Below are 25,935 nucleotides of genomic sequence, written 5' to 3' on the forward strand. Positions count from 1 at the left end.
CTCAAACTATTATGGGCATAACAGAAGATAGAGGGATTTGGGGCAGAGACATCCCAGAATAACTTGGATCCTGGTCTAGCCCCACCCAAAGGAAAAATCTCTGAATGGGCCCTGATATCTCTATATTTTACACCTTTTTGGTGACTCTGGTGATCAGACATGTTTCAGAATCCCCGGGCTTGTTGATGTCTATTATTATTTACTTTACTAAAACTCTTCAGCCTTAAGTTTCTCTTATTTCAGGAGTGGCTATGTTTCTTACCTAATCTCAGAACCTTTTTCACAAATTCTATCTAAGCCATATTTAGTCTTATCTTCTGTGACACAAATGGAAACTCATAGGAGATTTTCTGGGGCAAAAGGAGAATTGTCAAATGCACAGACATTCACTCCAGCATTCAGGCATTAGAAAGTATATAAGGGAATTGATCATTGTGCATTTACCTAAGATATTTGAATGTAAGCCAGTTAGCCCAGCAATCTGACCTGGTGTCTCATGAACCAAGAGGTACTCCACTGGTGTAACAGGGTAGTACTGAAACACGTGCCTTGGCTATAGAAACAATAGGGCAAACAAATTATTTGTATCAGCCATCCCTGAGTCAACTCCTTCCTTCTGACTTGGACTATATCAGACTGTCATGCTGCCAAGCACCCTCTCTCATCCCATAGGAAAACTGGAATTTACAGCAGTGAGAGGGTTGCAGCTGGATAAGCAGATTGATCAAATATTTCACAGGTGGTCAGCGTATCTGGCAAAGGCTGCAAGTTACCTCGAAGCCAAACACAAGAGCTGGCTCTGAGTCAGGTGCATTTTCTGTGAATCCAACACCTGGATATTTATTCCTGCCTGTAAGGGAATAACAACTGAACCAACTTATATTCCAAGTCAAGTGCCTATGACAGTAGAAGATAAATGGAAATTTTTAAGCTTGATTTCTAAACTAAAACTAACTTTTCCCCACAGCAAACCATCAGATAAGAGGATATCATTGAGAATAAAACATTGCTTTACTGCATTAGCAAAATCTAGCACATACTTTTTTTTTTTTTTTCCTGAAAAATCTATTCCATCAAGTGTGAGCAGATGTGTCATGGAATAATTGGATGGGAGTTGGATCTAGAGCAGTAGCTCTAGTAGATAGAATCAGCATCACCTGGGTACTGATTTGAGATGCAAATTAATTTCCAGCTCCACTATAGTGCTTCTCAAACATTCACATCCTTCCTAATCACCTACAGGATAAGAAAGATTAAATTATAAACCCCACCCCAGAGTTTCTGGGAGTAAGATCTGGGGTAAGACCCTGCAATTTGCATTTCTAACAGATTCCTAGGTGATACTGAGACTGAGATTCAGTATCAAAATGTGGATTGAGGGGCACCTGTGTGGCTCAGTTGGTTGAGCAACTGCCTTTGGCTCAGGTCATGGTCCTGGACTTCCAGGATTGAGTCCCACATCAGGGTCCCAGCTCCTTAGGGAGTCTGCTTCTCCCTCTGACCTTCTCCTTTCTCATGCTCTCTCTCACTCATTCTCCCTCAAATAAATAAATAAAATCTTAAAAAAAAAAATGTGGATTGAGAACCAGTGTTTCAGATTAGTGGACTTCAACCTTGGCTAAGCATGAGATTTACTAGGGGAGCTTTTATAACTCCTCATGCCTAGGTTGCAGTCCAGATTAATTGCAATGGTTAACTTGATATGTTAAATGGACTGGGCAATGGGGTACCCAGACTAAATATTATTTCTGGATGTATCCTGAGGGTGTTTTTAAATAAAATGAGCATTTAAATATGTGGACTCAGTAATGTAGACTGCTATCCCCAGTTTGAGTACGCATTTCCAATCCATTGAGGGACTGAATAGAGTGAAGCAGAGGGGAGGATACCTTCCCTTCCTGCCTGCTTGGTTGAGCTGGACATCAGTCTTATACTGCCCTTGGATTAGGATTTGCACCATTGGTTCCTCAGCTTCTCTGGCCTTCAGACTTGGACTGGAATTACACCACTGGGGTCTCCAGCTTGATGATAGCAGATCTTGGGACTTCTAAGTCTCTATGATCATGTGAGCCAATTCCTCATAAATCTACACACACACACACACACACACACACACACATACACTATGTACACGTCCTATTGGTTCAAGGTATCTAGAGGATCCTGACGAATACACCTATTAAGTAAATTTTTCAGACTGGACTGTGTTAGAACCAAGAATCAGTAATTTTTTAATCTCCCCAGGAGATTCCAATGTGTAATCATATTTGAGAACACAAGAGTATAGAAGAAACACAACCATGGAAATAGAAGGTGAATAATATCAGGTCTGATAAGGAAGAAAAAAATCTAGTTTTATGGACATAGACATTATTTGACATATATTTTGTCTTCAACTGCAACTTTTATCTCTTGGTTACATGTAGCTATGGATTTTATAGTTATTGAATTAAACTCCTTGTATCCCCAAGCCATATGGTCATGCACTTTCTCTACTCGACCCATCCCCCCCCCCACAAACTCAACCTATCGAAAGGAAACATCAAAGAAGTAAATACCCACATTACAAAATGGTTTGATGCTATAGCTGATTGATTATGTTATTATCAAAGGAGATAGAGATCTTGAAATACATGCCACTAGAGAGTGTGTCCTATTTTTGTTCACCATTGTGTAACTCAGGATAGGACATGGTGCGTAGTAATCTTTCAGTAAATATTTTTAAATTTAAAAAATGAATAAATCTATTGAAGATGAATTAGATCTTGAGTAGATGTTTCCAGAACTTTTATATAATGATTTGATGTTTTTAAAGGCAAGTTTTTACTAACTGTGTGCTCCCCTACCTTCAGTTTAAGACATTAACAATGCTTGGAATGGTACCTTTGTTATTTTATTACCTTTCAGAAATACCTTTGCTTATGTGGAATAAAAATACCAAAAAAGGCTCATGTTTCTCTTTCCTCTTTTTTCATCCTGGGAAGTCATTCTTTGATTTGATTTTTAGGCCACTGTCTGTGAAAACAAATCAAACATTCATCATCTGCCATCTAACTCAAAGACATGGAACCTAAATTGCTGAAAGGGTCTCTTTATATTATATATTTTTTCCTTTTGCAACAAAAACCATCCCACTCCCAATGCTAACCTAGCATGGCTATTTGAAAACTAAATGGATAGATTACAATAGAGGAACATACTGTTACCATCAGGTTCTCCCTTGAGTTAGGAATACACAATTAGAAAAATAATTCTCTAAGTGCAGCTACAGGCATTTTCCCTACAATTTCCAGAAAGCTTTTATTATGGCACTTGCTGCCTGTTTGGTAATTTCAGTGGAGCCTCATGTTGCCACTAATGTAAAAGATTTGTCAGATTTTCCATTGTGAACTTCATTGCGTTGAGTGTTTAAACATTTCCAACTGTGTCAGCCTAAAATTCTTCCCTGTAAGTTTCCACCTGGAATGCATTTTTCAAAATATCGAAAATGGTCAACAAATCAGTTTAGCATTTGAAGTTCAAGAAGCAACTAAAAATCATAAACCCAGATAAATTTTCTTGTGTTTGCTTCATCCACCAATGCACACAAATTTATGGGTTCATGTATACATGTAGGTACATTTCATCTAAATTCAAGAGAAAAAAAGGAGAGATTTTTTTTTTTTTCCTGATAAAAAGGAAAACATTATATACATTTTTCAGTGAGCTTGGTCATTTCTCAGGTCATATGAACCATGAAAATATTTGTTCAGTGATAATACTGTTTTTACTGAGAACACAAGTCATGGAAAAAAACCCGATGAGATCTGCTATAAATATTTATTAATGATTTGTCGAATACAATGTATCATTTAATTATTTGGCACAGCTCCAACAGAGCACTGTTCCTTTAGAGTAAACACAATGCTTTTTTAGAATGTTACCTAACCCTATTTTCTCCAAATCCTAACCTCTGTCTAAACTCTCTTCACTTATGGAAGGCTTAGTATTGAGCTTCCTACCTAGAGGCAAATTTCATCTAAAATAGGATAAATTGATGTAATATATTATTGTAATATATTGAAATATATCGTGGGACGCCTGAGTGGCTCAGTTGGTAAAGCAGCTGCCTTCGGCTCAGGTCATGATCCCAGGGTCCTGTGATCGAGTCCCACATCAGGCTCCTTGCTCGGCAGAGAGCCTGCTTCTCCCTCTCCCTCTGCTTCTGCCTGCCTCTCTGTCTGCCTGTGCTCACTCACTCTCTCTCCCTCTGTCTCTGACAAATAAATAAAATCTTTAAAAAAAAAAAAAAAGAAAACAAAAAGAAATATATCGAACCAAATTGATATCCAACTGTGTTCAATATATTGAACCAAATTGATTCAATTGCATGTTTTGGAACACTAGATTTCTATTTACTTAAAGTAAAACAGATCAGAGGAGAAAGGAGAAATTGTTTTCCTAAAAATATTTAAATTTTATATTTTCAAAAGACAATAAAATGGGAAATATCTAAGATCTCTCATTATCCTTGAGTATATGAATGAAAGCAACTTAATGTATTTTGATGTTCAATAGCTTAAATTCAGCACTGATTCTTTTCTCTTAACTACTCCTTTGACATCGTATAGTAAATAAGAGCATGTCATTTTATTCCGATGTTTTAACCCTTAGAACCTTACTGACCCTGGGGAGACTTTGCCTCCTAGGGCTAGCCAATTTATAGAAATAGTAAAGGATGTCCCTGCACGTGTGCCTTCATGTATAAACAGACCAATCTGAAACCTATATTCCAACCACTTCCTTTGTTTGGCTCTCACAGAGCTCCCACACTCAGGGCAACTATCCCTCTGCCCTAATCACTCCAGGGCCAGGTACCAGATAACAAGAGATAGCCTCTATGACACAGATCCTGCCAAAATTATTCAAGGTAGCTAATCCTGAATCTGCTTACCGTGGTTTGCCTTGCCTTCCCATTCAAATCACACACACAGAAAAAGCCTCTTATCAATGACTGCACCCCATTTGTTCTATCTTCCAACTGACCCTGGTGCTTTCCATGTGGACCCTCTTCTTGGGAACCATAACAAACTGACTTTTCATTACCAATCATCTCCTGATCTGTTGGCCTCACTATACCTGAATAATAATGACATCTACATTTGAAAACACATGGTATGGAAGAAGAAGTATGGTTTAGGGTCAGAGACATAACTAATTTTTTCAGGTCAAGTAATCTTGTACTTTCACTCATCCAGCAGCCTTTACAGGCCAAGATATTCCTATTGAGAATAAAACAATAAATAGAGAAGATATAATCTGAGTCTTCAAAAATTGTATATACTCAATTTAAATATGCATATGAATAACAAGACAATTATAGTGTAGTTCTTAACATAAGCTCCAGTGTTAAAGGAACTCTTTCTTTCCAAAAGTTATATTTCCAAAAGTTTATATTACCAAAAGATAAAGTATTAAAAATTTGATATGACCAATATTCTTTGAATATCATATCATTAGAGATAGCTCAATATCAGTTAACACCTGAACATCATCTTCCTCATTTTCAGGACTGAGATAAGAATGATATCTCTGGAATGGCTGTAAGGATGGCTGAAGTATTATATTTACAGTGCATGGTACAGGATAGACTTCTACCGTTGCACTTACTAAGCCCATGTCCTTTTCTCCCTGACTTCTTTTCTATTCTTCACTTTTCTAAAAGTCTTGTATTTAACAGCAATCTAGCCAATATAGAACCAGCTTCCCTTGCGCTTTTCACTGAGAATTCAATTTGGCTGATGCTATAGCTTCAGACTGGATACCCTTGGGTTGGAGAACATGTGTTAAGTATTCTTTTAGCAGCCTGCCAAATTGATTCAATTGCATGTTTTGGAACACTAGATTTCTATTTACTTAAAGTAAAACAGATCAGCAAATCATCTCTAATCAACTTGATACCATGTGTAGCAAATACACTTAGAAACTTAACTAGATGACCAAAGTGACAGCCAACATTTATGATCAAATACAACCATTAGGGAAATTGGGAGGTAATACATTTAAATATTTAGCTCAGACAACATACTCCCTGAATACCATTCTGTACACACAGACAAAATATTTTGCTAGAGCTTGGGAGCTCCATTCTGCTGGAGGAAAGGACATTTTTACAAGTTGGATAAACTAAGTCTTTCAAGGCAAGACTTCATTAAAACACACTACCAAGACAGTAACACATAAGCCTTTTAAATACACCTTGCTCATATGAAAAAAATTATTTAAAGACTGTAGTCAGAGATACAGAAGGACACTACATAATTCTTAAAGGGACTATCCACCAAGATGATCTAACAATTGTAAATATCTATGCCCCCAAGATGGGAGCAGCCAATTACATAAGAAAACTGTTAATCAAGATAAAAGTCATATTGATATGAATACATTAATAGTAGGAGATCTTAACACACCTCTCTCAGAAATGGACAGATCATCAAAGCAGAAAATCAATAAAGAAACAAGAGAATTGAATGACACATTGAACCAGATGGACCTCATAGATATATACAGAACATTCCACCCTAAAACAACAGAGTACTCATTCTTTCAAGTGCATATGGAACCTTCTCAGGAATAGAACACATTGGGTCAAAAATCAGGACTCAACCAATGCCAAAAGACTGAGATTATTCCTTGCATATTCTCAGATCACAATGCTTTGAAACTGGAGCTCAATCACAAGGAAAAGTTCAGAAGGAACTCAAATACCTGGAAGCTCAGGACCACCTTGCTTAAGAATGCTTGGATCAACCAGGAGATCAAAGAACTGAAACAATTCATGGTAACCAATGAGAATGAAGACACTTTGGTCAAAAACCTATGGGATACAGCAAAGGCAGTCCTAAGGGGGAAATACATAGCCATCCAAGCCTCCCTCAAAAAAAGTGAAAAAATCCAGAACACACAAGCAGTCTCTACACCTTAAAGAACTGGAGAATCAACAACAAATCAAAGCAACTCCACATATTAGAAGGGAAATAATCAAGATTAGAGCTGAGATCAATGAGGTAGAAACCAGAGATACAGTAGAACATATCAATGAAACTAGAAGCTGGTTTTTTGAAAGAATCAATAAGATTGATAAACCATTGGCCACACTAATCCAAAAGAAAAGAGAGAAAGCCCATTCATAAAATTATGAATGAAAAGGAAGAGATCACAACTAACACCAAGGAAGTAGAAACAATCATCAGAAGTTATTATCAACAGTTATATGTCAATAAGCTAAGCAACCTAGATGAAATGGATGCATTCCTAGAAAACTATAAACTCCCAAAATTGAACCAGGAAGAAATTGACAACCTGAATAGACCGATATCTAGTAATGAGATTAAAGCAGTGATCAAAACCTCCCAAAAAACAAGAGCCCAGGATCTGATGGATTCCCTGGGAAATTCCACCAAACTTTCAAAGAAGAAATAATACCTATTCTCCTGAAGCTGTTTCAAAAAATTGATGCAGAAGAAAAACCTCCAGACTCTTTCTATGAAGGCAGCATTACCCTGATCCCAAAACCAGGCAAAAACCTTCCAAAAAGGAGAATTTCAGACCAATATCACTGATGAATATGGATGCTAAGATTCTCAGCAAGATCCTAGAAAACAGGATCCAACAGCACATTAAAAAGATTATCCACCATGACCAGGTGGGATTCATTCCTGGGCTACAAGGACGGTTCAACATTCGCAAATCAATCAATGTGATACAACAAATTAATATGAGAAGAGAGAAGAACCACATGGTGGTTCACAGCAAATATTATCCTCAATGGGAAAAAGCTTGCAGCCTTCCCATTGAGATCAGGAACACGACAAGGATGCCCACTCCCACCACTTTTGTTCACCATATTATTAGAAGTCCTAGCAACAGCAATCAGACAACAAAGAGAAATAAAAGGTATCCAAATTGGCAATGAAGAAGTCAAACTCTCTCTCTTCACAGATGACATGATTCTTTATATGGAAAACCCAAAAGACTCCACCCCCAAACTACTAGAACTCATACAGCAATTCAGTAACATGGCAGGATACAAAGTCAATGTACAGAAATCAGTGGCTTTCTTATACACTAACAATGAAAATACAGAAAGGGAAATTAGAGAATACATTCCATTTACTATAGCACCAAGAACCATAAGATACCTGAGAAGAAACCTAACCAAAGAGGTAAAGGATTTGTACTCGAGGAACTACAGAGCACTCATGAAAGAAATTGAAAAAGACACAAAAAGATGGAAGACCATTCCATGCTCTTGGATCAGAAGAATAAACATTGTTAAAATGTCTATACTGCCTAGAGCAATCTGCACTTTTAATGCCATTCCAATCAAAATTCTACCAGTATTTTTCAAAGAGCGGGAGCAAATAATCCTAAAATTTGTATGGAATCAGAGGAGACCCCAAATCACTAAGGAAATGTTGAAAAACAAAAATAAAACTGGCGGCATCACGTTACCTGATTTCAAGCTTTATTACAAAGCTGTGATCACCAAGACAGCATGGTACTGGCATAAAAACAAACACATAGACCAATGGAACAGAGTAGAGAGCCCAGATATGGACCCTCAACTCTATGGGCAAATAATCTTTGACAAAACAGGAAAAATATATAGTGGAAAAAAGACAGTCTCTTCAATAATGGTGCTGGGAAAAATGGAGAGCTATATGTAGAAGAATGAAACTCGACCATTCTCTTACACCGCACACAAAGATAAACTCAAAATGGATAAAAGACCTCAATGTGAGACAGGAATCCATCAGAATCCTAGAGGAGAACATAGGCAGTAATCTCTTCGACATCAGCCACAGCAACTTCTTTCAAGATATGTCTCCAAAGGCAAAGGAAACAAAAGCAAAAATAAACTTTTGCGACTTTATCAAAATCAAAATCTTCTGCACAGCAAAGGAAACAGTCAAGAAAACAAAGAGGCAACCCAGGGAATGGGAGAAGATATTTGCAAATGACAGTACAGACAAAAGGTTGATATCCAGGATCTATAAAGAACTCCTCAAACTCAACACACACAAAACAGATAATCATATCAAAAAATGGGCAAAAGATATGAACAGACCCTTCTCCAATGAAGACATAAAAATGGCTATCAGACACATGAAAAAATGCTCTTTATCACTGGCCATCAGGGAGATTCAAATTAAAACCACATTGAGATATCACCTTACACCAGTTAGAATGACTAAAATTAGCAAGACAGGAAACAACATGTGTTGGAGGGAATGTGGAGAAAGGGGAACCCTCTTGCACTGTTGGTGGGAATGCAAGTTGGTGCAGCCACTTTGGAGAACAGTGTGGAGATTCCTCATGAAATTAAAAATAGAGCTTCCCTATGACCCTGCAATTGCACTACTAGGTATTTACCCCAAAGATACAGATGTAGTGAAAAGAAGGACCATCTGTACCCCAATGTTTATAGCAGCAATGGCCACAGTTGCCAAACTGTGGAAGGAACCAAGATACCCTTCAACGGATCAATGGATAAGGAAGATGTGGTCCATATACACTATGGAGTATTATGCCTCCATCAGAAAGGATGAATACCCAACTTTTGTAGCAACATGGACAGGACTGGAAGAGATTATGCTGAGTGAAATAAGTCAAGCAGAGAGAGTCAATTATCATATGATTTCACTTATTTGTGGAGGATAACAAATAGCATGGAGGACAAGGGAAGTTAGAGAAGAGAAGGGAGTTGGGGGAAATTGGAAGGGGAGGTGAACCATGACAGACTATGGACTCTGAAAAACAATCTGAGGGGTTTGAAGCAGCGGGGAATGGGAGGTTGGGGGAACCAGATGGTGGGTACTAGAGAGGGCACGGATTGCATGGAGCACTGGGTGTGGTGCAAAAACAATGAATACTGTGATGCTGAAAATAAATTTAAAATAAAATTGTCAATACCTTACAAACGTAATTTACTCAGTAAATATGCATTAAGTGTCAGGGGCTGAGGACTATGCTAGGCATAGTCCTAGTGGCAAAAAAAAAAAAAAAAAAAAAAAAAAAAAAAAAAAGAAGTCATAAATGTCCTTAGTGTCATAAAACTCACAATATAGGGAAAAGTTAGCAAATAGCCATGGAAACGAAATTTTCATCATTCTAAGAACAGTTAATAAGTAATAAAAGCTCATCATGGAGGGTTGGAAAGATTTCCTTAGAATCAGACAATTGAAATGTAATGTTATGAATAATTAGAAATTACCTGGGAAAAGAAGAAATTGTGTCCTGGCACTAGCAAAGGACATGGCAGAAAGGCTATGGAATATTTAAGGAGTCTAGAGAAAGACAGCATAGTATAAATGGACCAAATTAAGGAGAATACATTGTGAGATGCAACTTGAGGGGTAAAACCAGATCACCACAGTTTTGTAAGCCTTGTTAAATAATTTATTCTCTATCCTATGAGCAACAGAAAAACATCGACCCGACTTAAGTAAACATGTGATTTAATTACATTAACATTTTTAAAAGATCACTCTGACTTCTGTGTATAGATTAAATTAGAGGGCAAGAAAAGATAAAGGTATATTTGTTAGGAGGCTCTTTTGAAAGCCCAGGGTTTATATGAATGCAGCCTCAACTAAGGTAGTAGTGGGAAGGTGAGAAAGAAATGCACATACTTGAGAGATATTTAGGAAGCAAAATTGGCATAGTTTCTTCTAATTTGAATAAAGATTGTGAGAAAGAGGGAAGTTTGAGAATGACTGCAAGATTTCAGGCTTGTGTAACTATGGAGTCACTGAAGTAGAAAGTATATTATCTGAAATTGGCAATGTTACAGATGACTAGGTTTGAAGGGTGATACAGAGTATGATTTGATTTTGAACATGCTGACTTAGGGGAGACTGAGTCATTTCAGTGAAGATATCTAGGGGACATTTAGATCTGATGCTCAGAGGAGGCATCTGGTCTGGAGATATAAATTTGTGAGTCATCTGTCCATGGAGGGAATTGAAAAGTAAATGTCAATACAGATGTCTAATCAGAGAGTATGGAATAAGAAGTGAAGTGGGACTAGGACCAAACCCTGAAGAATTCCAAAATCTGGTGGCTGACAAAAAAAATTAAGGAGAAAAATGCCCAAAGAAAAAAGAAAATCACTTGGGGTTATACTACTTAAAAAACAATAGCTGAGAGACACCATTGCTTTCCTGGAAAGAGCATGCAACCTGTGGAGTGCTGCTGACAAGTTAGTTTTACAAGCTTACATGTTGATTCTGTGATGCTAATGAATTCTAAGTGGAAGCACCTTTCATATGCCAAGTGGGGATCTAGGAATCCTGGAAGATGTATGAAAATTATAACATGTCTATCTCAAGAGACAGTCAGGTTAGAGTCAGAAAACATTTTTTTTTAAAGAGTTTGTTTTTTAGATCAGTTTTAGGTTCACACAAACTTGAGTAAAAAGTACAAAGATTCTTCGTATCCCCCCCTGCCTTCAACATTTTTTAATGAAAAAATTTTGGGGAAATATCTAAACAATTCCCAGAAAAAGTAAAGAATCTGAATCTCTCAAGACAAAATACCTTGTTGAGATTTCTTTTCTAAGTAATCAGATTTTTAAATCATTAAAATAAATAAATGATTTGATATTTGTTACTTTGGGTTTTTTTTTTTTTTCTTAAAAAGGCCTCCACTCCCCTAAATTATACAAGCTTTATGTTAAAATCTGACTCTGTCCCTACATCAGCCCCTTCAAAGACCCTAGTATTTGGCCATGGACACAAGGCTATGCAATAACATCTTCTTTACCAGTCACAACTTCCTCCTAACAGCAAATGAGGTTTTATATAGCCTTGTCACTTCTTGCTGCCTTGGTTCTACCCTGCTGCCCTAAGTGTCTTGGGTAGATAGTGAATTAGAGTGGCATAAAGTGTAAAGATTTTGTTAAAACCAACCAGAAGCCAGCCATCATAGAAGAGTATCAGAGAAAACATGTAGACAAATACACTCAGCCAGTGTATTGATGTAAATCAAACTTCATCAAAGCTAGCACAATGACCACCTAAACAGAATGGGTCAGACAGCAAAGATGAAGATTATGTGTGGGTCCAATAGCATGGACTAGCATTTACCAAAGCCAGTCTTTCTCTGGTCCCTTCTGAATATACAACATATCAGAACAAAGATTAATGTTTGAGCTGCATTATATGGCATTATATATTGCATTATATCTTGAGAAGACCAAATGGCCACTTGGTGGCAAGTTGACTTCATTGAGCCATTTTTACTGCAGTCCAATGGTCCAGTAGTTATCTTTACAGGGATAGATACTCAATTTTGCATATGTATTGTATCAGATAGCACCAGGCATCTAAGTCTTACAAAATACATGATCTATGAGCTTGGAATGTCGCACAATATAGCATCTGATAATGAGACCCACTTCATAGCAAGGGAATTGTGGGATTAGGCCTAAAACAATGGAATCCACTAGTCATATTATGTACCATGTCATCTAATGGCAGCTAACCTTAGGAATGTAGGAATAGCCTTTTAAAAGGTGCAGCTGAAAGACAGCTCAGAGGTAGTACTCCGAAAGGATGGTGTACCATCTGTCAGGATGAAATACATCTTTCAAGTCAGAGGCCTTCATATGGTACTGTGCCCCAAAAGGAAAAACATATAGTCCAGGATCCATGATAAAGAAGCAGAAATGTCTCCATTTACCTTTACCAACACTGTCAATGACTCACTGAGATTTTTCTTTTATCCTCCTTACAACTCTGGTTTCTTCAGAGACACAGCCAGAGTCTTAGTTTGGCTACAAGCTAAAGCTCTTTGTGCCCAAGGGCAAGCAGGCAGAAACAGGAATCAACATACCATGAGGGGTAATTGACCATGGTCAGCAGGAAATACTCCTGCTCTTACACAATGGACACTGGGAGGAATTATTTGTGTAACCCAGGTGATTTACTTGGGTGCCTTTTGATACACCATTTTTCCATTGTCATTGTGAATAAACATGTGATGCAACCCCAAACTGAGAAAGGCATGACTATCAAGTGTTCTGTCCCTTAATTATAAAGCCACCAAAACCTGAACAGGTGATAGCCGAAGGCTTAAGGAATTAAGAATGGATAGTGGGGAAGGAAGAGGAGTGCCACGGCTGGACATTGACTGAAATGACTGGAGTTGTAGTTTATCCTACTAACTTTTTCCAGTGTTTATTCTTACAAAGAAAGGCTCACAGGAACAATGGAGTAGCTGTTCCCAAACTGCATGTATGTGTGCTCACATCACGTTCATCAACTGTCGGTCATTTCCATACCCTTATTTTCTTCCCAATTATACTGTTTTGTTTTAAAGATAAGAAATGAGTCTTATTTGTATGGCTCATCTCCATATCCCCAGAAGCTAAAGCAATTACTACAACAGAGCAAGTACTAAATACAGGGAAGTTAAATGAATGAATTCCTGCCTGGGGGAAAGCATTGCTTAAGGAAAGCCAGTCTTAGCTGCAACATCTTTAGGCAGGCTTAGTGAGAATCTGCCATGGACTTAATTGTGTTCCTCTAAAATTTATACTGAAACCCCAAACTTCAGCATGACAGTATTTGGAGATGGGGCCTTTGACAGGAAATTAGGGTTAGATGATATCATAGAGGTGGGTCCTCATGATGGTACTACAGGAGTGAGAGTGAGAAAGATGGTTCTCATCCTGCCATGTCAGGGCACCAGGGAGAAGGTGACCGTCTGCCAGCTCCAGGAACGAAATTACCCAGTACCTTGATCTTAGACACCACACAGTCTGCAGTATCCTGTTTTAGCAGTCGAAGCTAGTTAATACAGGCCTAAGACACAACTGTAAAGCACCAGTCTGTGTCAGGGCATGATTTTAGTGGTATTTTTTTGAAGTGTAATTAAATAGGCAGAGATCAGGGTCAGCCAGGATCATGGGCATAGCTGATACAAAGGTTTATCAGCAACAGGGTACATGGCACACTGAGATATAGTCAGGAATAGAAGTCAAGGTCACATCAACAGAATAGACAAGTTGATACTTAATAAATGAAAGAAGTCAAGACTAGAGCTGCAAACTAGCACAGCTATGGAACCAGGGTCAAGAAACCATCTGTTTCTGAGTCCTCGTGCTCTGACTGCCACTTTCTCTAAAGACAGATGTATCTTTGTTTGTGGCTCATCAGTGCACAGTCATGCATTCTCTTCTGTTAGGCTCCCAAATCCCCATCAAAATACATCACCATTTGTTTGTTCCACTATCTGATTCCACCGTTTTAGATTCTTGCATCCCCCTTTGTCAATAGCCAATTTCACAAGTTTTGGCCAGGACCTTATCCTTTTATCATGTCCCATTGCAATAGGAATATTATTCTAAAATGCAAGAGGTATTTAGGTGCCAGTGATTTTCAAGTATTTCCCATACATTTTAGGATAGCATATTTTGCAATTCACATATGTCCTTAATGATTTGGCATCATTTTGGCTATTCCATCTCAACCTTTCTCTTCACCCCACCTTGCATTTTATACTTCAGCAATACCCAGCTTCCTGTGACTTTCCAACCACAAGTTCTTCTGTCCTGCCTTTGGTTTTGACCTAGAATTCTCTCTATCCCCATTGTGCTTCTAACAAACTCTTTCTTAGATGTCAGACATCATATCAAAGGTTATCTAATCTGCCCAGCTGTTTTTGATGCCTTCAGGCAAATTTAGGAGCTTAGTCTTCTATGGTTCTGTTGCATTTCATTTTCAGAACACCTTATACTCATGTATAGTACTTAGTACTTAGCTCATGGTGTTATTATTGTTGGGTTGTCCTCTTCCTCATTAGACTGTCCTATGGACTGCATGTTTGTGCCTTTCCATGTACAAAAATTCAAATGTGAAACCTTAATCCTTAATGTGATAATATTTGGAGATAATGTTTTAGGGCAGTAATTAGATCATGATGGTGGAGGCTTCTGAATGGGATTAGTACCCTTTTAAGAGAGAACTGAGAGAGTTTGCTTAATTTCTTTGCTCTCCAGCATGTGAGGACCTACATGTCAGGAAGCAGGCCCTCACCCACGTCTCCTAGTGTCTTGATTTTGGACTTCTTAGCCTCCAGAGCTATGAGAAGTAATGTTTGTTGTTTAAGACATCCAGTGTGTATTTTTGTTATAGCAGCCCACATTGACTAAGACAGACTAGAAACATTTTGAGGGTAGGGACAGTCTTCTTTTTAATAAGAAATGTTAGACAGTTCCCTGTTACATAGTAAACTTTCCATAAATGTGTCTTTAGTGAGTAAACTAATAAAGAATATTAATTTAGAGTCTTTATCACTCATGAATCTGATTCTCTCAGTCGCCTTTTTAATGTTATGCTTCTCTCTTCATCAGATGAATTTTGTCTAGCATGGAAAGGGAATACAATGGCATTCAATTGAGGAGGTGGCCCTCATGTCACCAATGGATACTTATGGAAAGATGTTCTGGGAAAAAAAGGCGGGGTGGGGGAGAGTGTGAGATCCCTTAAATTATACTAGAGTTTTTTGTTTTTTGTTGTGTGGGGGGTTTTTTGTTTGCTGGTTTGGTTTTGGTTTTGGTTTTCATTTTCGTTTTTTTTTTCTTTCCACATGGATCTCTTGTAATGGGACTATCATGTAAATATTGCTCATGAGACCTTCCAGCTCACTGTGAAGTGGATAATATTCTTAGGCCACTAGGGGGCTACAGGTAATCATTCATTTTTTGGTACTTTATTTTCTTAGCTACTGCTGCATATACTAAAAAGATAGGAAGAAATCACCAAAACACATATAAGGGGAAGTTTAACAGAATCTGTACATCCTAATAAGTAACATTTTTAAGCTTGAGATTAGAGGTCAACACTATTTTGCCTTAAATCAGTCTTTAGGCAGCAATAGCAAAAGCTTTGAGATACAGAGACCTGGATTTCAGATCCATTTCTATCACTTAGAAGTTATGTGACCTTTGGAAATAGCCTATTATATTTTGAATCTCAGTTTACTTACTCATCTGTAAATCCAGATCCTTTTGAAACTAAATGACAAAGGAGGTTAAAAGTATGAATGGATTATGTAACAAGTACTCAACAAATGTTAGCCATTCTCATTATTATTGCTTCCACACTGAGGAGTATGGAGCTATGGTCCAGGGACCAAAACAATAAAAATGTCCTAAGATTACAAAATAGATTCTCAATGTGTGTTGTTTTCTTTGTCCCATGGGTAAGCTTCTCAAATGATTAAAATGATTAAGACTTCTGTCTACCCTATACAGATACCAAGGAAAGAAGAAAGAAAAACAGCAACCAATCCACAAGAATTCACAGGGAAACAGAATTCAGAAGAGATGGAGTAGATAGGGCAGGCATGAAAATAGAAAGAGCAGGTTGAAGCCTGGGGTTTGGTTTGCCTTAAAGGAGGAAAAGACAGTAAGGGGAATTTGGCAGTTCTTGTGAATATGCAACACATTCAGAGGTCTCACTTCTTCCCTCCATCTTTTACTAAGTCTTGGAGAATTTTCTTTGGAAATTCAGCCCTAGAATGATTCATATCTTAATCACTTCCTGTAGTTGTCTTTTCTTGTCCATTTAATTTTGAGATAGTAATTGAACAACTATAGTTTTTGTCATATATTGATTCAAGAAAGGAGTTGAGATCTTTTTAATAAATATTTTATTCCTTCATGCAATAAATGGCTAGCATACTTCATGATCTGGTACTATGTTAGAGGCAGAAGCAAAAAAAGACAAGTATAGTCCCCACAACTTGTGGAAATTATAGCCTTTTAGTAGAGACAAAACACTATAAATAGAAATATCACAGAAATATTCAATTATTCATTCTAGTAGAGTTGTGGGAGTCAGATGGGAGGAAGTGAGAATGAACCATGAAAGATGAAAGGTACCACAGGCACCCCTAACCCATTTCCAGCTACCCTATTTCTTACCCAGTCTTGCCAACTGCTAATAATTGTCAACTCTAATATAAAACTCTAATTTTACTCTTGAGACAAATTTTCCAACATATTTCTGTGAAGAACTTACGGAAAAGACACTGTTCCCAAAATGCCTACCATTGATAAAGTCTTCTGGCACTCTCTGGAATGAATGAGTAGTTTTTACATAAAAATGTGATAGGGAGTCTGTGGAGACTTGCTCCTCAAAAAAGGGAGGGATCAGGTGCCTGGGTGCTCAGTGGGTTAAGCCACTGCCTTCTGCTCAGGTCATGATCTCAGGGTCCTGGGATCGAGTCCAGCATCGGGCTCTCTGCTCAGCAGGGAGCCTGCTTCCTCTTCTCTCTCCCTCTGCCTGCCTCTCTGCCTACTTGTGATCTCTGTCTGTCAAATGAATAAATAAGAAATCTAAAAAAAAAAAAAAAAAGGGAGGGATTTTCAGTTGTAGGCTTTCTGAAATGTGAAGGAAGGTTCAACCTTTGCCAACTGATATAATCAGTTTACCATCATGCTCTGGCCCCCAAATCACAAACACATTGGCGATCTATCTTAAATTTTGTGGTTTATAAAGAGATTATTCAAGGAGACCTCATAATAGAGTGATTAAGAGTATAGGCAATGTTGGCAGACTGCATGGGTTTGATCATGACTCTACAATTTACTGGCTATGCAATCTTGAGCAAGTCACTTAGCCTTTCTGTGCCTCCCTTCACATGCACAGTAAGAAAAAGCAGAACCTACTTCATGAGGTTGTTATGAGGATTAAATGAAATACATGTAAATAGAAAAATATCCTTGTGCACCAAGAAAATGCCTTATAAACATTATGTATTTGTGTGTGTATGTAATGTGTTTGTATTAAGGGTAGAGAATATGTATTCAACTTATGCTATTTGGGAGTACTTTTTGTTGTGTAAGAACACTATACTAGATAAGAATTTCTGCAAACAGACTTGCAGGCCTTCCTAAAAATAAAGACGGTGATTACCACAAATAACAAAATAACATCATTTTAGGATAGAATTATAAATATTACATAAAATATGAAAAAGTTGAATAATGGCTATTTTTAAAGGGGCAAATCATACAGGAAAAACAGAAAAAAATATTGAATCTCCTTGGTTTCTGATAACCATGCAAGTGTCTATACTTAAGCAAAGCCTATTTCTAACATGGTTGTCACCAAAGCCTTTCTTCCTAGAAACGAGTATCCTGAAATCAGGTAGATACTACACATTTTTTGATAGAAGAACAGAAGAACAGGTAATTAAGTGTTATTCTGAATTCTCTGTATAGTCTTTGTATACTTCATGTTGAAAATTTGAGAATGGATTAAATACTTTTAAGATAAGCCTTGCTTTTTCTTCCTCCCTCAAATACATTTATAAAGATTAACATTTGTAAAACAACACTGTATAAAACACACAGACCTGGGGCGCCTGGGTGGCTCATCGGGTTGAGCCTCTGCCTTTGGCTCTGGTCATGATAGGGTCCTGGGATCGAGCCCCGCATCAGGCTCTCTGCTGGGCAGGGAGCCTGCTTCCCCTTCTCTCTCTGCCTGCCTCTCTGCCCACTTGTGATCTCTGTCTGTTAAATAAATAAATTTAAAAAAAAAAAAGAACACACACACACACAAACCTTTTTCCACATCCTAGTTCTGTTTTCTAAACTCTTACATCTTTATGATTTTTTTTTGTTTATAAAAAGTTATGCATTTATTATCTGCTTATTTCCCAATGGCCCTGCGAGATAAACAAGTCAGATCTTAATATTCCCATTTTTCAGATCAGGAACCTGAGGTTATATAACTTTTCCAAAGTTAATAAAACTTGTGGGGTGCTTCATCACAAGTAGAGTTCAGATTTGCTCATATCAGCCCATTTTTCCTTGTATTGTATTTCATCTTTTTTTCTTTTACTTCATTCTCTATTTTATCTCTTGATATTAAGTTATATATTTAGCTCTGTCAATATCACTCTCAAAGAAATCATAAATATTAAATATTTGAGTCACAAAAAATCTTATTAGCCATGAAATATAGGTCTGATCACAATCTTTTTAGATTATTATCTTATCAGTAATATCATAGAATCCTAAGGTACAGAAATAATGTTTGGAAAGCATTCCTAATTCATTGGTGTTATTTATTTTACATGCTATAAAATGTCTTCTTAACTTCTCATATGTTTAAGCATCTGTGGACTTTTTTCTACATAGAATGAACTAAAATACTGGTTCTCTGATTTTTATTCAAGGATATGGCCTTTGAGCAATCATACAGAACTGAAGTATTTCTTCTATTTCATTCATGCCAGAACACAAATTTCTCATTTTATATTAAGAAATTGCAAGCTGAAATTGAGGGGGGAAATTAGCTTTGTTCTTCCTTATGTTGAATAATATTCATTTAATGGGTTCATAAACACAGGAGGTAGCTGACAGGTAATACTCCAGCTCTGAGTCTGGCCTCTGGACTTGCTGAACTGTGTAGTCATCACCCAAGAGGCCATGTGTTTACACACTGAATCTGAGAACTGATGATGTATATTCTTGGAAGACACTTGTTTTCTGCTTCTGCACTTATAATGTGGATGGGATTAGAGTAGGTTAAGGCAAAATAAAAATGAATCCCTGCACTTTATAAGATTTGAGAAGCACTAAATTGAATAATGATGGGAGGCTGGGGATTTAAGAGTTGCAGAAAGAAATGAGAATAAATTTAAATACCGGAATCTTCCTTCCCTTCCCTGATCCTATTTGTTGCTCTTTTCTCCCAATTAATTCTTTGGTATCCTGCTCCAAACCCTAAACCACAGTACTTTCCTCTGTCCATGTTCTCTCAAATTTTCTTATCCTCCTGATAATTTCAGAATCCTTTAAATGCTATTTCTTTGCCTTTAGCCAAACAAGCTGCCCACTAGGAAGTGCATAAAGACCACCCAGAGCATTTCAGCAGATCTGCCCAACAGAGAGCTGATGTTGATAACTGCCAATCCCAATTTGCTTGGCTTCAGGGAACCTTTGTATTAAAAAGTGCTGTCACATATTTTTAATTTCCCTGGTGAGTCAGCTCCCTCTTCATGCTGCCCCATCAAAGAATTGGATAATATCAAGATATGAAAGAAGACATGCTGTTCTGGAATTTGTGGGCTTTTTTTTTTTTTTTTTTTTTACCTTCTTGATTCAAGAGCAAATTTGTGAACATGGGGCATTGTGTCGCATGAGCAAACGAATTAGATTAACAAAGAATTAAGAACACAATATTATATTCACAGTTAGACCACTCTCATGTAGACTGAGTTGTACATAACCATTCTAATGTGATTGAATTGGGAAGATTCAAGCACTGAGGCTAAATCTGTATAATCCTTTTTGTTCTTGTTGAAGCAGTTACTTTGTATATTTGAGCATTGTCTTTTCCTCACCTACTTGATCCAAATTTATTCAAAGTCAGCAGGATTTTCAACTTCTAAAGATACTTTGGCATTTTAAGTTTTCTTTTTTTTTTTTTTAAGAAAAAAAATTAAAGTCAGTCAGCATAGTAAACTAAATATAAGTCAAGTTAACTATAAATGTTTCTATTGGAGAAAAATAAATTAAAATGAATCAATGTTTTTAATATGTTTACACTAGCATCAGAGCAACTTCATGATTGATCCCTTCATTTGAACAGGATGCAGTTTGTAAAATAGCCAGTTTACAGAAGAACCAAAATAGAATGGTGCCATTTAGCCTTTCCTTGTACTTCACTACCCAATCTTTTAGATGTGCTTTCTTGAGCTCTGCTATAATTGAGCTATTGATCTCTTCACTAACAAAATCTACTCTGACCCAGTTTTCAAGCCAATGTTGATTTGTTGTTAAATTAGAATGAGTATATCCAATCTCATTTGCCTGCATTACTATCAATTCCCTTTCTTCCCACACCAACGCTAACATGCGCACAACCAGGAGGGCTTAGAATCACTGGGAGTTAATTAAGTTTGGTCTTGGGACTTCTACATTTACCCAAAGATACAATTCATCTCTGCTGGAACTCCTACTATTGAGTTCCCTAACACAGTTTCCCTCAATTTTTATGTATCTTGAGTTATTCAAATGGACTGTCACTCTGGTTCTTGTTCTGAGTTCTTGTTGTAGAGATTCCCCTAGCTCGTAAATCCCCCCCCAGAGCTGGAGTCCTTCCTTCATTTTGCCAGTCATTTTCTTGCTTAATTGCAGTCCTTTCCCTGAGTTCTAGTTCATGTTTATGGTCTTGAGCAAGGATGAACCACCCAGAGATTTTGCCCCCTACTTTCTGTTCTCTGCCTAACTGGGACCACACAAAGGCAGGGTTATATACCATCCTAAATGAACTGTTAGTAGTCATTAGAGGTCTACTCGCCTTGTTTAAATTGCTATATTATCTTAATCACAGACTGAGATTCTACTCATTTTCAGATATCTTCAGATTTTAGTATTGTAGAAACAGCTTTACAAATCCATGGTACTGAAAATTTTAAGTTGAACAGCACTCTTAAGTCTAGCGTATTTTTTTTCATCAGTGAATGGGAAGAAGACTATATATTAACTACACTATGATAAATAAATGTAAAAATGAGGAGGGGTGCCTAGGTAGCTCAGTCATTTAAGTTTCCAAATCTTGATTTCCACTCAGATCATAATCCTGGGTTCTAGGATTCAGCCCTGCCTGAGGCTCTGCGCATCAGAGGGAGTCTGCTTGAGATTGTCTCCCTCACCTTCTCCCTCTGCCCTTCTGCACTCTCTGTCTCTCTCTAAATAAATACATTGTTTTTAAATGGGGGAATGTGGGGTGCCTGGGTGGCTCAGTGGGTTAAGCCGCTGCCTTTGGCTCAGGTCATGATCTCAGGGTCCTGGGATCAAGTCCCGCATCGGGCTCTCTGCTCTGCAGGGAGCCTGCTTCCTCCTCTCCCTCTCTCTGCCTGCCTGTCTGCCTGCCTGCTTGTGATCTCTGTCTGTCAAATAAATAAATAAAATCTTAAAAAATAATAATAAAATAAAATAAAATGGAGAAATGTGAAAGTTTTAGCATACAATGAATTAACTAAAGAAATTTTTTTCAAACATGATGAGTGAAAATAAGTAAGTCAACTTCTATCAACCCTCAATGTTATTTAAAACAACTTCTTTTCCTTTATTCTAAAATTACTTGGCATAATGAGGATAGAATTGTTAAATGGTGAAAGGAACAGAAAATATTAAATAAATAAGAAATTAACAGTAGAGGAGTGCCTGGGGGGCTCAGTTGGTTAAGCATCTGCCTTAGGCTCGGGTCATGATTGCAGGGTTTTGGGATTGAGCTCCACATCAGTTTCCCTGCTCACAGGGAGTCTGTTTCTCCCTCTCTGTCTGCCCCTCCCTGCTGTTTGCAGTCTCTCTCAAAATAAATAAAATATTTTTTAAAAAATTAATTGTAAAATTAAAAGTTTTAAGGATCTAGGACACCTGGGTGGCTCAGTGGGTTAAGCCTCTGCCTTCGGCTCAGGTCATGGTCTCAGGGTCCTGGGATCACGTCCTGCATTGGGCTTTCTCTCAGAGAGCCTGCTTCCCCACCCCCACCCTGCCTCTGCCTGCCTCTCTGTCTACTTGTGATCTCTCTCTCTGTCAAATAAATAAATGAAATCTTAAAAAAAAAAAGGGTTTAAGAATCTTTAAATGATTATTTCAATGAATTTAAAACTAAATTATGAAAATATATTTACTAAGGTCAAAGTTACTGATTCTTAAAAATGATCAAATGAAAAAAATAGTCTGCGAATTCTGTTACCACATATTACAATTTAGTAAGAAGGCAAAAAAATAATCTTAGTAAAAATGTATTGTGTTAATATAGGGAATATCCAACTATATCAATGAAATAACAAAACAAGACATTCCAGAAATAGATATGCCATATACATGGGATCTTAAAGAATGATAAAGCTGCTATTTCAAATCAGTGGATAAAACATGGTTGATTTAATATATGGTTCTGGAACTAGATTAAACCCATTATGATTTTCCTTTTGGGGTTATAAAGGTTGTCTGCTTTCCCTGAAATATTTGGTTTTCTGAAAGAAGGTAGATGCCTGATGAAAATCATCTCCAAGAAAGAGGATGGGGATGGTGAGGGAGCTGTCTGAGAAGAAAAACTATATGCAGACCAAACTGATTCCATCACTAAATTTCATGTCTTCAGCAAGTTAACCATTTTGGCTACGCTTTCAAAATTGTTGATATAAGTTGTTTATAGTATTCTTTATACTTTAATGTTCTCTATTTATATTTATTATCTTGTTCTCATCCTTTATATGTTTTCTTCATGTTTCCTTGATTCTTTTATTTTTTTCAGACTTCAAAGCTAGACTGTCCCTATAGATCTTTGCAAAGAACCAGTTTTTTTTGTTTTATTGCTCAAAACTAGTTTTGATTTGTCATTTATCAGCTTTGTCTTATATACATAAAATTTCCTTTTAAAAGACTACTTATTTATTTGTTTTACAGTGTCAGGGAGGGACAGAGGAAGAGGGAGAGAGAAACTCTCAAGCAGACTCCGGACTGAGCATGGAGCCTGATGTGGGGCTCGATCCCATGATCTTGAGATTATGACCTGAGTGGAAACCAAGAGTTAGACACTTAACCAGCTGAGCCATCCAGGGTCCCTCTAATTGTCCTTTTATTTATTATTTATATTTCCTTCTTTTTAGAGTTATATGAGATAACGTCTGATGAATATTGCCCCTCTATATTAATTTTCTCTACTAGAGCTTACTCATCTTTGGATTGGTTTTTGTGTGCATGTGTTTCTTTTCTGTTTTCTTTTTTTGCTTCTTGTGCAGTTGGAGTTCTTCAAATATTTATAATTTGAGTTTATATATACAACTGCATATAGATACATAGATATAAATATATTTGGTATTAGTGGTATTAATAGCCTATGCATATGTCACTGGTTCTGCATGTACATGTAGCATCTGATCAATGTATTGCAATGTCAGCTCTGCTGGATTTACGCATGACCATTTCCAGTTTCAGAATTATTTTCATAGCTCTGTTTGTGGCTTTATATCTGAAAATGGGAACAATCAGCTCTTCATTAGCCTTTAAATAGTAATTGGATCAACTTTCATTAACACCTTTATTATCCCTGGCTCTACTGCAGGGATCTTGGAAATTAGGCTCTATAGTTCTGGGGGTAAAAAACCAAACATTTAGAAAAATTTACTATTTTAATTATATATGGTAAATAATTCTTCCTATGCATTGGGTTTTAGCATCATTTTGATCCTATCTATATCTTCTTTTCCAAAAATAGCTCACAGATGGAGTCAGTTGGTAACTTCCCAGTATGTTGGTATTGCTAAGTATTTATTTACTAGTTGTTCTATTTATAATTTTTGCTCTAAATATTTGTCAATTTGGTGGGATTTTGGAGAAAGAAGCAAACCACTTTGCATTTGATACTTCCTGTTTTGTGTAACTATAGAATCATACCATGATTTCAGTCTGTGTTGAAATCACCTGAGTTTCTGGTTTGACTAGTAGGAGGCCTGGGAATCTGCATGTCCAGCAAGTTCCTGAGTGAGGCCAATGCTGCTGGTCAAGGAGCCACATTTTGAGCATCCTGAGTATTCCTGCAAATATGTCTAAAAATATTTTTTTCCACAAATCAAACTGCTGAAATGAGGATTTACTCCTTATGAATTATTTGATTGAAATATTCATTTTCAAATGAGGAAAATTAGAGTCATTGAAATTGAGGGACTAGAACAAAGCTGACTGGTTGACTCAGGAACACCAGAGTAAGACATTTAATCCAGTAGTTAAATTAAGTGACCAGTTTTCTTTTTTAAAATACAGGGCTTTGTTATAAATAAGTGTTTGAACATTCCACTTAGGAAGGCAGTCTTGAATTTTAGTAGATGATGCTTGGGAGTCTGAAATCAGTGCTGTCTTCTAACATCCAAGTGACAATTCTGTTTGTTGGTGCATCCATTTTTCCATTTGGTCTCAGAGGCACCACTGCAAACTTGTAGTGTTGGCATAGGTGAACAGTAAGTTTAATGGTTATCAACTATTATCAACTTCCTCTTGCTCTTTTGATCCTTTGGCTTCTTTCTTTCTCCACTTCAGAAAAGATTTCCTTATAATTTCTGTTCAGGTCACAGGACTTGTCCTTTTTCACTGCTGTCACTTAATTGACAGCTTAAACTAGATTATATTTAAATATTACACACACTACTTATCATTAAGTTATAATTGCAGTGAAATTTAAGCTAGAATCAATATTAAGTGTTCACCCAAACCATTGCATTCAAGTTGATTAATGATTGCAATTGACTGATGTGAATTAAGAATGGCAGCACATTTAAAAGCATTACAATGATCAGCTACATTTAATTTTCACAGCAATATCCTCTTAGAATGTTTCACATGTTAATGGTCTTAGAGTTCAGAATTCTATACTAGGTTCTAGAAATAGCAGTCAGAAATTTAGTATAATACTGTTCTCTCCATTGTTTAAAATATCTAAATACAAGAAATAAGTCCTCTAATTTACAATGAATATTTTGGCTTTTTTAACTCAATTACAGAAGTATTTTCTCATATCTACAAATTTATTCCTGAAGTGAGTTGTCAGATAATGATGCTTCATGAGACTATACATAAGAAGAAAGGAATATACATGGGGTATGTTAAAGTTCCCATATTTCAAATGTTCAGGGAAAAGTTCAGGTTTTACTAAACTTGTCCATAAATAAAATCAAAAGACAATAATTTATTACCATGCTTTCAAATTTGGGTAGCATGTAACTTGCCTAATAAATAGAGACCAAGGATGAGTACAAGTACACTGTGCCTCAAGACTTGAAACTTGAATCACAAGGTGATATACTGCTCTGTGTGTATATGACATTTGGAATTACATTTGTTCTTCCTTTCTCAAATACTAACAG

Source organism: Mustela nivalis (assembly GCF_964662115.1).
Source record: "Mustela nivalis genome assembly, chromosome: 1".
NCBI lineage: Eukaryota > Metazoa > Chordata > Mammalia > Carnivora > Mustelidae > Mustela > Mustela nivalis.